This window comes from Triticum aestivum, chromosome 7B (genome assembly GCF_018294505.1).
Source record: "Triticum aestivum cultivar Chinese Spring chromosome 7B, IWGSC CS RefSeq v2.1, whole genome shotgun sequence".
Taxonomy (NCBI): Eukaryota; Viridiplantae; Streptophyta; class Magnoliopsida; order Poales; family Poaceae; genus Triticum; species Triticum aestivum.
The window spans coordinates 680587378-680606637 of NC_057813.1; positions in this window are offsets into that span (position 1 = coordinate 680587378).

The window sequence follows — 19260 nt, forward strand, 5'->3', positions numbered from 1 at the left end:
AAATTGGGGCGGAGGCGTCCGCGGGAGGGCGGGTGCGGGGGAGGAATCGCGGCCACGGGCCATGTGATGTGAGGAGGAGGGAGAAAAGAAAGGGAGGATCGCGCAACTGGCGACGGCCTCCGCGGGGGCGGATGGGTTTCTTTTTTCCCCCTCCCCGGCCGATCCGGTCGCCGCCCGTCCCGGCCCGGCGGTGGCGGAAGCGACGACGACGAGGTTCGGGGGTTAAAAAATGGCGGCGGGGTGGGGGATGGAGGGGGGAGCGGAGTTTTTTAAACAGGGGAGGACGTGTGCGACTGTGGATGGGGCCCACCTGTCAGTCGCGGGCATTCTCGGCTCCGGTTCCTAGAAACGAACTCAACATTAGTTCCTGCGGGGCCAGCTTGGCAGATGCTGACTTTTTATCTCTTGTAGTACTGGGACTTTTCTTTTTAGGCAACGCCGCGAAGTTTTATTAACTCGTCACAATGTTTACAGGGACGGATGGTAAATTCACGGAGTTGCCTAACCAAACATGGCGGCCACCACCGAGAGATAATGTTGCAAAATTAGAGCTCCTTTTTTTTTGCGGGGAAGAATTAGAGCTCCTAAACTTATGACTAAGGCTCTGTTTGGCAATAGTCTGCTCCTTTGCCAAGGAGCGGAGCGGGCGGAGCGCCCATCTGGCCGCTCGCAAAAATTGCACTGAGTCCCGCTTCGCTCCGCAACGAAGTTAGGAGCGGAGAGATTACGAACGGCCTCTAACATTGCAAAATTCAAAAGCTACAGAGTGATCTAGTATTTCATGTACTATTGCGCCATAGCTTGCCCGATTTTCCTTGTGTAAGCTTTGAACCACCGGCTTGCAATCCGAGACGACTTGAATTCGTATGAGATATAAGTCATCTGCCAAAGCAAGAGATTCCCTGATGGCTAGGGCCTCAAGAGTTGGAGGATCTGTAATATTCGGAAAACAGAGCGAAGATGCTCCCAAGAACACTGCTCCTGATCCCTGCTGTCGGTGTCAAACTGTGCGTCTAGGCGGATGGTAACAGGAGACAAGGGACACGATGTTTTACCCAGGTTCGGGCCCTCTCGATGGAGGTAAAACCCTACGTCCTGCTTGATTGATATTGATGATGTGGATGTTACAAGAGTAGATCTACCACGAGATCAAGGAGGCTAAACCCTAGAAGCTAGCCTATGGTATGATTGTTGTTATTCTACGGACTAAACCATCCAATTTATATAGGCACCAGAGAGGGCTAGGGTTACACAAAGTCGGTTACAATGGTAGGAGATCTACATATCCGTATCACCAAGCTTGCCTTCCACGCCAAGGAAAGTCCCATCCGGACACGGGACGAAGTCTTCAATCTTGTATCTTCATAGTCTTGGAGTCCGGCCGATGATGATAGTTCGGCTATCCGGACACCCCCTAGTCCAGGACTCCCTCAGTAGCCCCCGAACCAGGCTTCAATGACGATGAGTCCGGCGCGCATATTGTCTTCGGCGTTGTAAGGCGGGTTCTCCTTCAAACTTCATGTACCTGCCGAATAGTGTTCGGCTTCCTTATAAATGTTGCGCTCCTTGGCTTCTACGTCCAATGATGGCCCTCTTCCACGTGTCGTATGAATGCGAAAAGCTAGGGTATTTTTTCATTTTACCCCCTAGCCGCGCGAATGAGCCGCCTATAAGAAAGGCGAGGATCTAGATCCAACTCACACCATCCTCCTTCCGCAAGTACTCATCGAAGCGCCTCTGACAAAAATCCATTCCATCATGGATAGTCGACGCGGCTCCTCCTCTCGCGCTCCCAGCCCTCAGCCAGGAGATTGGGGGAGATGCTCAGTTCCACACAGCGAGCTAGTGACGCTCCAAACCGAGGGATATCTTCCCCCAGCCTTCATGGTTCCGGTTCGAGCCGGACTGGCCACCTTCAGGGGTGGAAAGCAGGCGGAGAACGTCCCCAACCCTTCCAAAGGAGAGCGGGTATGCTTTGTCCCTTATCTAATAAGGGCACTCGGATTTCCCATACATTCGTTTCTCCGGGGGCTCCTGGAGTTCTACGGACTCCTGCTTCACCACCTTACGCCTGCCTCTATTCTGCACATCGCGGGCTTCGTAGCTCTTTGCGAGCTGTTCTTGGGCATCGAGCCCCATTTTGCGCTGTGGAAGAGATTGTTTTGCCTCGTACCCCGTTCTCATGAGGGGTCGATATATCAAGTGGGCGGAGCCGAAATATGGCGCATCGTCGGGACCGGATATCTATCCGGTACCCCGAAGAAGGCGTCCGAGGACTGGCCTTCGGAATGGTTCTACATGGAGGACGCCCCTCTGCCGAACCCAGTTAAGATCGGCCTCCCGGAGTTTAGCAATGCTCCCTTGAAGAAACGCCTGAGTTGGCGCCCGCGGAGCCCTCAACGGGAAGATGATGGGAGCGTCCATTATCTGATGGGCCGGATTAGGTTACTGGCTCACTCCGGATTGACCATGATTGGAATCATGGCCATGTGCATTATGCGAGGGGTGCAGCCACTCCAATATAGGGGCCATCCCATGTGGGATTTCAACGCGGAAGATGATGCCACCCATCACAACCGCAGAGGGCCGGAATCGGCCGCCGATCTGGTAAAGATCCTGTCCGGCTTGTACAAGGGGGAGAAGGAGGACTTCCTCCGCATGAGTCCATTGAATGGATTCTCCATGAATAACCCTCAGAGCTGGGTAAGCGGACATTTATCTATCCGATCCATATTTCCAAAGTCAAGTGTCTTACTTTGTGATTTTGACGCAGGAGCTGTGCCGGGACGTGGAGGGCATACAAAGCCTGACTCCACAGCCCGAGGATCCAGGACGATCCCTTGATTTGGCCTCCGAAGAGGATCCGGACATAAAGGTGGAGCTGATCGACGGGGTGTTCCACCAACTTAGCATGGACGATGTTCTAGTCGCCATTACGACTGACTACCCCGGTTTATTTCCGGCTTCCCAGGTGACTACGCCCGGAGTCCCGACACCATCATTTGATCCATGCTCGTTTCTGACCATCTTTTACCGATGGTGCATCGCAGGAGGCATCTTTAAGGCGGGAAGCTGAACCCGCGGCGGCTGACCAGCAAGGGTCAGTTCGGCCCAGCAGGCGGAAGAGGAGTGCGACGCGAATTGAAACGTCGCCGCAACGGTACAGCGCACCCGCTGTTTTTAAGGGAAGGATCCTTAGGAGGTATATTAATGCTCATGACTTTTCCAGGAGAAAGAGCGATCGCCGGACAGTGTCCGGAGAGGTTGCCAATCAAGCCTCCGCCAGCCATGCTCCAACGTGTGGTCCGGAAGGGGAGGCGAACACAAGGCATGAGCCGGATGCTCCTCCAATGGAGGATGCCGACAGGCTGTCCGCCACCAGGTCTGAGGTGGAGAGCGCCATGAATCACAGGCGTCGCCGGACAGTTCTTCGTGACGCGTGTTTCTCCCCGGAGGCGTTGAATGCCTTCAATGAGGGAGACGCGCATCTCCGTGCCGCTCAAGATGGTTTAACCAGAGCCATGGAGCAGTATGTGAAGGACATACGGGTAAGCAATTTTAATAGTTATATATGCCAGTAGCCCCCGAGACTTAAAATAGTTAAAATAACTGATTTAAGGATCATTTGTTATGCAGGTTCTTACGGAGAAGAATACCCACCTGTCCCAGGAGCTTCAAGAGTGCAAGGCCCATCTTGAGGCCGCACTGGCCGCCACAGGGGGAGCTACAGAGACCCCCGCTGGTAATACATACTTCGAAAAGATAAGTAGTTAATAAAGTGCGGCGTGTGCGTAAATCTGACAATAATAGTGCAGAGGGTGCCGGACTAGATCCGGACAAGCAACAGCTACTGCGCCAGCTGAAGGCCGGCGAGAGGGTGCTTATGAAGGTGCAGCAGGAGAGGAACAAGCTCTAGGATGCCCACACCCAGTTAGGAGAAGAGCTGAAAGATTTTCGGGCCCAGCTGTCTGGCTCCGTGAAGGAGAATCAGCGGCTTCGTCGCGGCATTTATAGTAAGTGCTTGAGCAAACTCCTTTGAAAAGAAGAGTTCAGCGAGGAAGTCGATTGACAGAAATGTGTCTTTAGGTGTGCTCACAGGTCGCCCTGCGGAGGGAATGCCCGGTTCAACGGGTGACCAACTCCCCGAGCTGATGCAACTGCATGAACGTGTTCGGCAAGCGATGAGTGGCGTCGCCCAGGCCTTATGGCCATCCGTCTCCCTACCCGAAAGCCTTGAAGGGCTTGCCAAGAAGCTTCAGGGAGCACGGCAGCGCTTCCGTCTATGGAAGATATCGGCATGCCGTCAAGGCGCCAGGGAGGCCTGGGCCATGGTGAAGACGTGGTACAAGAAGGCGGACCCGAACCATATGGCCGAGGTCGGACCTGCGGGGCCCGATGGGAAGGAGATCCATGTGAGCTTAATGTACGGCCAAGTAGAGTTGGCCGCTAAGTATTCCCAACAGGACTTTAAATTAGACAGCCTGTTAGATGGGATTGAAGAGGAGTACAATCAGTCAATTTGACGATGTATTTTAAAATGACATGTAAAATGCCTTCTAGCCGGATTGTAGATCATTTGTCTTTGCCGACCTTTTTGCTTCAACCTCGGGACCCTAGAGTCCGGAGTGTGTCCGAATACCTTCTCAGTTATGAAAAAACCGGGGCATGCATGGAGACCAGGCGTAGGGGTCATTAGTGCTTTATCAGACAAGTGACCAACTAGTTATGTTATATTACATGGTTAGTAAGAAACATCTTCCAGGGAGAATAGTTCTGTTAGGGGTTCCTTTCCCTGGGAGGCATGCCCTAAGGTGCATGCCCGTACTGCGAAAAGAGCAGAAAAAGCATCTAGGGGCAGATAAGTTAAATAAGTAATAAATCATCTTTCAAGTCACCGACCGAATATTCCCTTAAGAACGCTAGCTTTCGGCTTCACCCAGTCTAAGGTACACATCCGGCTGACCCGGCAGTAACAATCGCAGAGGTGCTCCCTTTACCTCCTAGCCGAACAATCGGGAACGTAGGGGTAAGCACAGGAGCCAGGCAACCCAGCTTGGCCAAAACTTAAGTCATATCGATGCATATAATGGTGAATAAAAGGTACATGCGGAAGTATGACACATGTGTTGGGCATGAAGCCCGTATAAATAAGCTTCTGTTAAAGAAGCCCCCAGGTATAATGAGTGCTAGGAGCACATCAAGTGTGTGCGAACAATGCACAAATCAGCCTATCAAAGGCTTTTACTAAAAAGAAAAAAGTGGGAAGAAGGAGGGGGACAAGAGACAGTGAAAATGTAAAAGGTGGACGGGGGAGGGAGACGAACTCTGAGTCCGGCGTTAGGCGTAGAATCTTCGAAGACGGGCTGCGTTCCATGGGTTTGGCTCGAGTCGGTTGTCAGATGCGTTACGTAGACGGTATGCTCCGCCGGTCAGGACTTGGTCGATGATGAAGGGACCTTCCCATTTGGGCTTAAGTTTGTCCTTTTTCTTGTCCGGCAGGCGTAGAACAAGTTCGCCAACATTGTAAGTTTTGGCCCGTACTTCTCTGCTTTGATATCTTCGAGCCTGCTGCTGATAGAATGTGGAACGAGCTTTTGCCACATCCCGCTCCTCCTCTAAGGCGTCCAAACTGTCCTGCCGATCCAACTCGGCTTCTCTTTCTTCGTACATGCGCACGCGAGGTGAGTCATGAATTATATCGCAGGGCAGAACTGCCTCTGCGCTGTACACCATAAAAAATGGTGTGAATCCGATAGTGCGGTTTGGCGTGGTCCGCAGCCCCCAGAGTACGGAGTCGAGCTCCTCTACCCAGTGCGTGTTAGAATCCTTGAGGGATCGCACTAGTCTGGGTTTGATGCCGCTCATGATTAGACCATTTGCTCATTCGACTTGACCGTTAGTTTGGGGGTGATAGACTGAAGCGTAGTCGAGCTTGATGCCCATGTTTTTGCACCAGAGTTTAACCTCATCGGCCTTGAAATTCATGTCGTTATCAGTGATGATGCTATGGGGGACACCATAATGGTGTACTACCCCGGATATGAAGTCTATCACGGGTCCGGATTCGGCCGTTTAAACTGGCTTGGCCTCTATCCATTTGGTGAATTTGTCCACCATGACCAATAGGTATTTTTGCTTGTGGGTTCCCCCTTTAAGGGGTCCAACCATATCAAGCCCCCAGACCGTGAACGGCCAGGTGATGGGTATAGTTTTGAGGGCGGTGGGTGGCATGTGGCTTTGATTAGCAAAGAGCTGGCAACCGACGCATCGTTGGACTAAGTCCTGAGCATCTGCCCGGGCAGTTGGCCAATAAAATCCTGTACGGAAGGCCTTGCCTACAAGGGCCCGGGCTGCGGCGTGGTGCCCACCGAGTCCGGCGTGAATTTCAGCCAGGAGATTTCGCCCTTCCTCTTCGGAGATACACCTTTGAAGGACTCCGGTTGTGCTTTTCTTATAAAGTTCTCCCTTTAGATCGCCGAACTATGCAGCGGGCCTCATTTTGGTCTTCGGGGAGTTCCTGCCTAGTTAAGTAGGCTAGGAACGGTTCCGTCCACGGGGCGATTACTGCCATTATTTCGTGGGCTGAGGGTGTTATTTCATTGGCTAAGCCACCGATTGTGTCATAATGTTCCATGTTGGGTGGCGCGGATGGTTCCGGGTTGCTATTTCCGGACTCCTCTTCCCATAGTACGGATGGCTTAAAGAGCCGCTCCAGGAAGATGTTTGGAGGGACGGCGTCGCGTTTTGCGCTGATGCGTGCCAACACGTCGGCTGCCTGGTTATTGTCCCGGGCTACATGGTGGAATTCGAGTCCTTCGAACTGAGCTGACATTTTTAGGACGGTGTTACGGTAGGCTGCCATTTTCGGATCTTTGGCATCAAAGTCTCCATTTACTTGGGATATTGCAAGGTTTGAATCCCCGCGGACCTCTAGGCGTTGAATGCCCATGGAGATGGCCACCCGGAGATCATGTAGAAGGGCCTCGTATTCGGCTGCATTGTTGGAGTCCGTCTATATTATTTGAAGTACGTATTGGAGTGTATCTCCGGTTGGGGACGTCAAGACGACGCCAGCCCCCAAGCCGGCCAACATTTTAGAGCCGTCGAAGTGCATAATCCAATTGGAGTATGCGCCATACTCTTTAGGGAGTTCAGCTTCGGTCCATTCAGCGACGAAGTCAGCCAAAACTTGCGACTTTATAGCTCGCCGCGGTTTGTAGGTTATATCGAATGATAAAAGCTCAATGGCCCATTTTGCAATCCTGCCCGTCGCGTCGCGATTGTTTATGATGTCGTTGAGAGGTACTTCGGAGGCCACTGTTATCGAACACTCTTGAAAGTAGTGTCGTAGCTTCCGGGATGCCATGAACACCGCGTACGCTATCTTTTGATGATGTGGGTACCGGGACTTGCATGGAGTTAGGACAGTGGATACGTAGTACACTGGTTTTTGAAGAGGGAATTTGTGCCCTTCTGTTTCTCGTTCGACGACGAGCACCGCGCTTACAACTTGATGTGTTGCCGCGATATATAACAACATTGGTTCACCCAAGTTGGCCGCGGCCAGGACCGGATTTGTTGCCAGTATGGCCTTTATGTCTTCGAGTCCGGCTGTGGCAGCGTCCGTCCATTCGAAGTGTTCGGTGCGCCTGAGGAGGCGGTAGAGGGGCAATGCCTTTTCTCCCAAACGGGAGATGAAGCGGCTTAGGGCCGCCACGCATCCAGTCAATTTTTGTATTTGTTTGAGGTCTTTTGGGACGTCCAATTGTGACAGAGCTCGGATCTTGGCTGGGTTTGCTTCAATTCCTCTACCGGATACAATGAAGCCCAAGAGCTTTCCGGCTGGTATGCCGAAAATGCATTTTTCCGGGTTAAGCTTAATGTCATATGCCCGGAGGTTGTCGAATGTGAGCCTCAAATCGTCTATTAGAGTTTCGACGTGTTTGGTTTTGATGACCACATTGTCTACGTATGCCTCCACCGTTTTGCCGATCTGGGTAGCCAGACATGTCTGAATCATGCGCTGATATGTTGCGCCGGCGTTTTTAAGTCTGAAGGGCATTGTGTTGAAGCAGAATTGTCCGTATGGAGTAATGAATGCCGTTGCGGCCTGGTCTGTTTCCGCCATCTTGATTTGATGGTATCCGGAGTATGCGTCGAGGAAACACAATGAATCGTGCCCCGCGGTAGCATCGATGATTTGGTCGATGCGGGGGAGAGGGAAAGGATCCTTTGGACAGGCCTTATTAAGGTCTTTAAAATCCACACAAAGGCGCCAGGATTTGTCCTTTTTTGGTACCATTACCAGGTTTGCTAGCCAGTCCAGATGTTTTATATCTCTGATGAATCCGGCTTCCAATAGTTTGGCGAGCTCCTCTCCCATTGCCTGTCTTTTGGGTTGGGAAAATCGTCGAAGAGCCTGTTTGACTGGCTTGAATCCTTTTAGGATATTTAGGCTGTGCTCTGCCAGCCTGCGTGGGATTCCTGGCATATCTAAAGGGTGCCAGGCAAAAATGTCCCAATTTTCCCGAAGGAATTCTCGTAGTGCGTCTTCTACATCAGGGTTTGATTGTGCCCCAATGGAGGCCATTTTTGTGGGGTCCGTAGGATGGACCTGGAATTTGACTATTTCGTCTGCTAGTTTGAAAGACGTGGACTTAGATCTCTTGTCAAGTATCACATCGTCCCTATTCACCATGGAGCGTAGTGCCGTGAGTTCTTCTGCCGCTAGTGCTTCGGATAGTGCCTCTAGGGCTAGTGCGGCTGTCTTGTTTTCGGCGCGGAGTGCTATGTCCGGATCACTGATCAGAGTGATGATTCCATTGGGCCCGGGCATTTTGAGCTTCATGTACCCATAATGGGGTACGGCTTGGAAAATTGTGAATGCCTCTCGCCCTAATAGAGCATGATATCCGCTGCTGAACGAGGCCACTTGGAACGTGACTTCCTCGGACCTGTAGTTGTCCGACGAGCCGAACACCACATCTAGTGTGATTTTTCCTGTGCAGCGTACTTCTCGACTAGGGATTATTCCTCTAAAGGTTGTGCTGCTTCGCTCAATGCGGCTCCAGTCTATTTCCATTTTTTGGAGAGTTTCCTCATAGATGAGGTTTAATCCGCTGCCGCCATCCATGAGTACCTTGGTAAGATGAAAGCCGTCCACTATGGGACTGAGGACCAATGCGGCTGGTGCTCGGGCTATTCGGAATTTAGGTTCGTCGCTGGCATTGAAGGTGATAGCCGTGTCGCTCCATGGATTTGTTGTTGCTACTTGGTAGACTTCGGCGAGGCTGCGGATTGTTCCTTTCCGCATATTATTTGATGCGAAAGTCTCGAAGACTGTTGATACCGTACTGGTGCTGTTGGGCTGGTTGTCCGGGGCTAGAAGCCCTTCGCCACTTTTGGCCACCTACCGTAGTATCCAACATGCCCAGAGGCTATGTGTTGGAGTGGCGCCTTCTGCATTATGGATTTTGCAGGGTCCGCTGAGCCATTCTTCCAGTACGGTTCCATACCCTTTGGGGTTTTTTTGCTTTTTGGTTTTTGACCTAGGTGCTTTAGCGTGGTGCACCCTTTTATTCCGGACTAAGGTTGTGTTCAGGGCCGGATTGTCCCAAAATATAGTTTCGGTTTTCCAGGCACTCTCCATCGCACAGTATTTTCGTACTATGGTCGCCAGGTCGGCGAAGCGCGTGACCTCACGAAGACTTATGGCATTCATGATTCCCTTGTCCGTGCAATTATTGCAGAAAGTAGAGATTGCACTCTCCTCATGGAAGTCCTTTATCCTGTTCATAACCAGGAGGAATCTGACCCAGTAATGATGTACTGTTTCATCGGGCTCTTGCCGTATTTGAGATAGATCGCTTGTGTTTGGGTGGGCGGGTGGAACTAAATTCGGGGCCCCGCCCAATCTGAGGCTCAAAGGCCGAGGAATTTCCGGATTTGGAAGCTTGGATTGCTGGAGGTCGTCCAACGAATCTAGTCCGCTGCCTGACTTTAGGTTCAGTACTCCATTGACGTCCGTCCCTCCGCGGGAATCCGGCATGGAGGGATAGGGAATCTAGACATAACTGGTTCTTAACATAGGGGAAGAGTCACCGCGTTGTTCTTCTACCACAGCAACATGGTGGGTAGCCTGGGGAGAGTTAATTTCTCTCTGATCGGTTTTAAACCCAATCTGATCGTAGTCTGTAGCGACTCCCAGGGCGGCGATGCGATCCAAGAGCTCGTTTACGGAAGAGAGCTCCATCGGATCCGGCTGCTCGGCGAATTCCGAGTTGATGCGAAGATCGCTTTTGATGACCCGAGAGGTCATCGTCGAAGCGGTGGCCGGACAGGCGGTCATAAGAAAACCACCCAGCCGGATAGCTTGACCGGCGGCCAAAGCTCCTTTGGCAATGGTACCATCTTTAAAGACAGGAAGAGGCATCCTTCCTGATTGCGACGGCACAGAGGAACTCTCAATGAAAGCACCAATGTCGGTGTCAAAACCGGTGGATCTCGGGTAGGGGGTCCCGAACTGTGCGTCTAGGCGGATGGTAACAGGAGACAAGGGACACGATGTTTTACCCAGGTTCGGGCCCTCTCGATGGAGGTAAAACCCTACGTCCTGCTTGATTGATATTGATGATGTGGATGTTACAAGAGTAGATTTACCATGAGATCAAGGAGGCTAAACCCTAGAAGCTAGCCTATGGTATGATTGTTGTTATTCTACGGACTAAACCATCTGGTTTATATAGGCACCGGAGAGGGCTAGGGTTACACAAAGTCGGTTACAATGGTAGGAGATCTACATATCCGTATTGCCAAGCTTGCCTTCCACGCCAAGGAAAGTCCCATCCGGACACGGGACGAAGTCTTCAATCTTGTATCTTCATAGTCTTGGAGTCCGGCCGATGATGATAGTTCGGCTATCCGGACACCCCCTAGTCCAGGACTCCCTCACCTGCAAATAACGCCAACTGAGCCAAAGCCTCTCATGGAGACAGCTGCATCAACATTGATTTTGGCATTGCCAGCCGTCGGTGCTATCCAGCTCGAAGGCCTCCGAACTGTTGGTGTAGGCTGTGTTGATGTTTTAGCATTAATGAACCATAACTCACCCAAATAGTTTTATATGAAGCTGTCAACCGATTGGGGTGATTGAAAAATATCCTCATAAATGGCTTTCCTCCTTACTCTCCCAAATGTCCACAGGGTGAAAACTAGGTGATCAAACAGATCATGTTTCAGAGATTCATACAAAGCAAAAGGCACTCTTTTAGGGTATGCTCAGCCTGATCAAGCATGGCTTCTACCACATCATCGGGGGCCAAAGCCCAAATACTTGCTGCCATCGGGCATGATATTAGAGCATGCTTCCATGTATCAACTGATCCACATAACAAGCATGTATCCTTTGTCGCCATGTGATGGTGTTTCAGAACTATTCCCGTCGGCATAGACTGCCTCGCCAGCCTCCACAAAAACATCTTGAGTTTTGAGGGAACTTTGAGATGCCATATCATAGCCCACTTGCTTGTTTTGCTGCGATCATACGATGTCCCCTCCTCCTCGTACAACCACGCTCTCTGCTTTGCTTCATATGTAGAATCATACGATATGCCGACCTCACAGAGAAACCACCCCGGATTTCCTCATGCCATGCCCAAAAGTCTGCCACCCTTCGCGTACACAACGGGATTTTGAGGATAGCATCTGCATCAAAATGAGTGAAAACTGCCTGGACCAGGCCCTCGTTCCAACTTGCTGATGAAACGTTAATGAGTTTTGCCACTCTTTCAGGGGGGGGTTGAAGCGATGTGATCGGGCGTTTGAAGCCGTCCCTCGGGATCTAGCTGTCGTGCCATATACTCGTGGATTCTCCATCCCCAATTCTGCGTATGAGCCCTTGAGCCACAATGTCCCTCCCGTTCAAAACAGCCCGCCAAATTTGGGATGGATGAGCTCCCAATTCATCCTGCAGCAAAGTACAGTTCGGGAAGTAGACAGCTTTCAAAATCCTTGCGCTTAGTGAGGAACTCTCTATTAAGGTCCTCCAAGCTTGCCTTGCAAGGAGTGCTAGGTTAAAAATCTCCAAATCCCTAAAACAAAGCCCTCCCAAGTGCTTTGGCATGGTTAGAATATCCCATGCTACCCAACTTGGCTTCCCGCGTCCTTGCTTAGAACCCCCAAAAAACTGTTGAATGGTGGATGTAATGTTGTCACATAGCCCTCGAGGTAATCTGAAGCAAGACATTGAGAATACCGGAATCACTTGGGCTACTGACTTGATCAGAACTTCCTTCTTCGCCGATGAGAGTAGTTTTTCCATCCACCCTTTGATCTTCTCCCAAACCCTATCTCGAAGATATCTGAACGTTCCATTCTTCGAGTGACCTACATCAGTAGGCATGCCAAGATAGCATTTGCTCAACGATTCATTATGAACCTGTAAGTTGTTTTTCACAGTTTCCTTCAAAATAGCTGGGCAGCCCTTACTGAAGAATATCGAAGATTTTTCATTGTTGGTCCTTTGTCCAGAAGCATTACAATAAGTATCAAGTAGGTTTGACACAGCGATCGATCCTTCCCCATTGGCCTTGAATAGCAACAGGCTGTCATCCACAAACAGGAGATGGTTCACTATGGGAGCCGTGGGAGCCACCTTGATTCCTGTCAAAGACGACTGAGAACTTGATTTAAGGAGGCACGAGAGGCCCTCTGATGCAATCAAGAATAAGTAGGGGGAGATCGGGTCTCCCTGCCGAATACCTCGGGTAGGATTAAAAGAATCAAGCCTTTCACCATTAAAACAGACTGAAAAGGAAACAGAGGATACCATACCCATGACTGTGTCTATCCAGTTTTGCTCGAATCCCAACTTTGTCATTATTTCTCTGAGATCATCCCACTCCAATCTGTCATAAGCCTTCATCATGTCCAATTTTAGAGCGCAAAAACTGTTTGATTTGGCCCTTGAACGTTTCATAAAATGCAAACACTCATAAGCACATATGATGTCCGTGATTAACCTCCCAGGGACGAAGGCAGATTGCTCTTCAGATATAATGTCAGGCAGTATTACTTTCAGTCTGTTTGATATCACCTTAGATGCTATCTTGTACAAAACATTGCACAAACTTATTGGACGAAATTGAGCAAGTAGTGTTGGGTTATTTACCTTCAGGATTAGCACCAACACTGTATCATCAATCAATGTCGGGCTCTCTTCACCTCTTACAATTCTAAGAACTATACTGGTCACTTCATCACCACATACGTCCCAATGAAGTTGGTAAAAGTGAGCCGAAAAACCGTCGGGCCCCGGTGCTTTTGTAGGGAACATCTGGAAAAGAGCAGTTTTAACCTCCTCTCTAGTATAAGGGGCACACAAGGTGGCATTCATCTCGTCTGTCACCTTTTTGGGCACATGATCTAAAACTGCTTGCATATTTTGCACCCCCTCAGACTGATATAACATCTGGTAAAAATCACTCGCTAAGGCTTTCATCTCTCCCAGGTCCGTTATTTCTACACCGAGAGAGTTATGTAATGCTTTTATCGTGTTCTTCTTCCGACGGAGACTGGCTCGCAGGTGAAAGAACTTGGTATTTTTATCTCCAGCAGACAACCACTCCACTCTTGCTCTTTGACGCCACATAATCTCCTCCCGATGATACATCTCTATCAACCGTTCATTAATCTTAAGCTCTGCATGAGAAGGGCCAGTCCGTAAGGGATCACTCTTTAGCTCCTCGAGCATTTGTTTTAACTTCTTAATCTCTTTTATGACGTTCCCAAAAGTATCTCGGCTCCATCGACCCAAGTCCTTTGCGAGACCTGATAGCTTGTCACGCAGCTCCTGCACCGTTATGCAAGGAGGGCTAGTGCCCCATTCCGCAGATAACATGTCCCAAAAACTGCCATGTGTCTTCCACATCGTTTCGTACCTAAACGTCTTCGTAGCCTGAGCCGTAGGTCCAACCTCCCGTTCTAGTAGGATTGGCTCATGATCAGAGTTGACACCGGTCAAGTGTTTCACGGAGGCCAGCGGGAATCTTGCCAACCATGCTGCATTCACCAGGGCTCTATCTAGTCTGCATCTAGTATGTGTTCCTCCTGTTACATTTTTCTCAAACGTCCAAAAATTCCCTTTGTACCCCAAGTCTATCAATAGACAGACATCTAGGGTATCCCGAAAGGCTTGAATCTGAGCACTGCTACATTGCCCAACACCTCGATGCTCATCCGGACGCAAAACTTCATTAAAATCACCTAAGCAGAGCCATGGGAGAGCACTCAAAGTACTGATATTTTTTAGTGTTGTCCATGTTTGGTGTCTCAAGTGTGTCTGTGCCTCTGAAAGGATCGAGAAGAAGTGTCTAGAGGGGGGTGAATAGACCCTTAACACACAAAGTTGGCAGTTTTTAAGTTTTTCAAGTTTAGGTAGAGTTTAAGCATAAGTTTAACCATTCACAATACATATCAAGCAAGCATGCAAAGAGTACATGAGCAGCGGAAAGCAAAGCATGCAACTTGCAAGAAAGTAAAGGGATGGGATTGGAGTGTGCAAATGCAATTGGAGACACAAATGTTTTTGGCATGGTTCCGATAGGTGGTGCTATCGTACATCCACGTTGATGGAGACTTCAACCCACGAAGGGTAATGGCTACGCGAGTCCACAGAGGGCTCCACCCACGAAAGGTCCACGAAGAAGCAACCTTCTCTATCCCACCATGGCCATCGCCCACGAAGGACTTGCCTCACTAGGGTAGATCTTCAGAAATAGGCGATCTCCTTGCCCTTACAAACTCCTTGGTTCAACTCCACAATCTTGTCGGAGGCTCCCAAGTGACACCTAACCAATCTAGGAGACACCACTCTCCAAAAGGTAATAGATGGTGTGTTGTTGATGAACTCCTTGCTCTTGTGCTTAAAATGATAGTCTCCCCAACACTCAACTCACTCTCATAGGATTAGATTTGGTGGAAAGATGATTTGAGTGGAAAGCAACTTGGGGAAGGCTAGAGATCAAGATTCATATGGTAGGAATGGAATGTCTTGGTCTCAACACATGAGTAGGTGGTTCTCTCTCAGAAAATGAATGCTAGAAGTGTAGGCACGTTCTGATGGCTTCCCTCGCGAATGAGGAGAGGGTGGAGGGGTATATATAGCCTCCACACAAAATCTACCCATTACACACATTACACCAAACTCGGTTGGACCAGATCAAAAATCTCGGTCAGACCGATTCAGTTCATATGTGACCGTTAGACAATTTCGGTGGGACCGACATGCATCTCGGTAGGACCGATATCATTAGGGTTAGGGCATAATGTAATCTCGGTTGGACCGATTACTCAAACTCGGTTGGTCCGACTTTTGTATTAAGCAAACCAGAGAGTTGGTGAAGCAAACTCGGTGGGACCGATTCGCTCGTCTCGGTGGGACTGAACCGTTACGAGAAGGAAACCGAGAGTTTGCATTGCAGACTCGGTGGGACTGATCGCGTATTTCGGTTGGACCGAAATGTTACGAAGGGAAATAGAGAGTTTGCAATCCCATCTCAGTGAGACCGAGATCTCTATCGGTGAGACCGAAAAGACTAGGGTTTCTGGCAGTGGCTATGTCAAATGAACTCGATGGCGCCGGATAGATCAAATCGGTGGGGCCGAGTTTGACTTTAGGTTTGGTACATATGCGGATATGAGAAAGTGGTTGAGGGCTTTGGAGCATATCACTAAGCGTTTTGAGCAAGCAAGCCATTAAGCAACACCTCATCCCCTTTTAATAGTATTGGCTTTCCTATAGACTCAATGTGTTCTTGGATCACTAAAATGGAAAATGTGGAGTCCTGAGCTTTGAGCTTGAGCCAATCCTTTGTCCTTAGCATCTTGAAGGGGTTCCACATCCTCTTGTCCATGCCACTCCACTGTTGAACTTATCTGAAATTACTAGTTAAGAGAGCCAGTCCAACAAGAGATATGTTGTCATGAATTACCAAAATCACCCATGGAGCACTTGTGCTTTCAATCTCCCCCTTTTTGGTAATTGATGACAACATACATCAAAGCTTTAGATAAAGATATAGAGAAAAACAAGTAAAGCTTTGGAAGGACATGTAACATGCATAGGCTCCTCCTACATGTATGCAATCATGTGAATATGGAACATAAGATCAAGTGAGTGCATAAGCATGATAGAGCAAGCAATGAGTTACATGTATCTTAGTTATATGCATCAGAGCAAATGATGTGAATTATGGGAAATGTACCTTCATGCTCATGAGTCCTTCTTGCAAACAATATGTACAACAGCAAGAGATCTTCATGCACATGAGTGTGATGCATATACTTACCTTGTGATCTTGAGCTAGCTTTGGAAGAGATGAACCCGAGTAAACAAGGTTAGACAACACAGAGACATCTACTAAGCAGAGCAAGAGCAGTAAACCACAAGAGTACCAAGATTTGGGATGACATGTGTAGATTGAGTACTAGGTACTCTCTTTGAGTGTAGACATGTCCCCAAAGGTAAAGATATGCAAAGAATTTGAAGATTTTCTTCCCTTAGAGGTCTTGCTCCCCCTGAATCTTATAATGGATATTGGGAGAAGATAGGAAAAATAAAATGAGAGCAAAGCAAACAAAAAACACAATATGAACATGTCTTTCCCCTCTGAAGACATGTAACTTCTCTCCTCTTTGAATATTAAGCAACTGGGGTCTTTTTCTTGAAAAGAATGTCTCTCTCTCCCCTTATTGCTCTCTCTCCCTGTTGGAGTAATTAATCTTTGATGTGAACTCTCTCTCCCCCTTTGACATCAATTTCCAAGAAGTGTCTTCTAGAGTATGAGCCAAAATAGGTTTGGTCCTTGAGTCACAGAGCAAAGCAGCACATAGAGTATGATGCTGATAGAGGATAAGAGTCATCGAGTGGAGCTGGAACAAAATGTGCAGAATGCAAGTGACAGAGTGATTTCCCAGCTTTGAAATCGGCTATACCAAGTTGATTGCTTCGGTGGCACCGAAAAGTTTCGGTTTGACCGAAAGAGGCAAATTGGTTTGTCTGAGTTCACCACAGAGAGAAAGCACTAGTCACCTCAGCTCACTTAGCGAGTAAGATCTCACAAGGATTTGCAATGAATTAGAACACAAAGAAATGTAGAACAGAAAACAAAAGAAAAGAAATCTAGATGAAGTTCTTTTCTGAAAGAGGAACAAATATGCATGAGACAAAATGCAATAACAAGGGGAAATACTAGAGAACTTCATCTAGAAAAGGTCGGCGACAAAGTCACCTATGTTAGAGTATATTGACTTAGGAGTCAAGTAAGGACACTTGATTATATGTCATACTCATCATTTAAGCTCAAAATGGGGTTGCCATTTTTCGTTTAAGCATCTTGATGTATTCACATCTTGTTAAGTTGCTTTGACCCATGACTTGGGGTAAAGCTTCTCTAAGATGGAATAACTTACCTTGGGTGATGGTGTTGAACTTGATCATGTAGTTGAACCTGTGTGGGATGCTCGATGTTGTTGGAGTTCACTTGGAGCACCACTTGTAAATGAAGTTCATCTTCCTACATGAGTTAGCATTGCAAGGAACAACATTTGCGTATCCAAAATGACAATCGTGTAGTTTGATATAGAAATATGTCAAGGGATATATTTGAAGGGTTTCATGCTTCCTTGTCTTCAACCACCATAAAGTACAGACTTGGTGATGTAGAGATTACTCAAGATGTGAGTGAGTTGCAATCACATAGATTTAGATCCATCCAAGTACCTACATGGGTTAGATAGCATGCAAGGGTCCGAATATATCCAAGATATATGATTATCATCATAAGAGAAATATCATGGAATAGTCATAGGCTCATGTATTGCATGTATCCAAATGGAGTTCCTACTCCAAGTTTGAAGCATCAATGATGTTCAATTCACCTCTTAACCTGCAAAACACTTTATCATCAAGTGGTTTAGTGAAAATATCGGCCAATTGTTTTTCGGTACGAACATGCTTAAGGTTAATGTCACCCTTAGTAACATGATCTCGAATGAAATGATGACAAACTTCAATGTGCATAGTTCGAGAATGTTGCATGGGATTGTGGGCAATCTTAATAGCACTTTCATTGTCACAAAGCAAAGGAACATGTTTCACATATATCCCATAATCTTTAAGAGTTTGGGTCATCCAAAGTAATTGAGCACAACATGACCAACGGTAATGTATTCCTCTTCGGCGGTGGATAAGGATACCGAGTTTTGTTTCTTGGAGGACCAAGATACAAGAGATCTACCAAGAAATTGACAAGTACCCGAAGTGGACTTTCTATCAACCTTGTCTCCGGCATAGTCCGAGTCGGAGTAGCCAACAAGATTAAAAGAGGCCCTATTTTGGATACCAAATGCCAAAGTTTGGTGTATGAATTAAGTATCTCACTATCCTTTTCACGGCCTTAAGATGACAATCTTTAGGGGCCGCTTGAAATCGTGCACACATGCACACACTTAGAATAATAACGGGACGAGAGGCACAAAGATATAATAATGAACCAATCATAGAGCGATAAACTTTTTGATCAACAGGTTCACCATCCTTAGTCAAGTCAAGATGTCCACTAGTAGGCATGGGTGTACTCATACCTTTGCATTCTTGCATATTGAACTTCTTGAACAAGTCTTTGGTGTACTTCGTTTGAGAGACAAAGGTGTCTTCCTTAGTTTGCTTGATTTGCAAACCAAGAAAGAACTTGAGTTCACTCATCATAGAAATCTCAAACTTCTCCGACATTAGCTTCCCAAACTTCTCACTAAAATGAGGGTTAGTTGATCCAAATATAATATCATCGACATAAATTTGGCACACAAATAATTCTCCATTAACCCTTTTAGTGAAAAGAGTAGAATCAAATTTTCCAATCGCAAAGCCTTTTTCAATAAGAAACTTGGTCAAGAATTTATACCATACTCTAGGAGCTTGTTTAAGACCATAAAGAGCTTTGTGAAGTTTGTAAACATGATTGGGTTTCTTAGGATTAACAAAGCCGGGGTGTTGTTTAACATAAACTTCCTCTTAATTTCATCATTTAGAAAATCACTTTTAATGTCCATTTGGTACAAAATGATATCATGGTGATTAGCATAGGCAAGTAAGATGCGAATGGAATCAAGTCTAGCAACGGGGGCATATGTCTCACCATAGTCCATACCTTCGACTTGAGTGTAGCCTTGGGCGATGAGATGTGCTTTGTTGCGAACCAC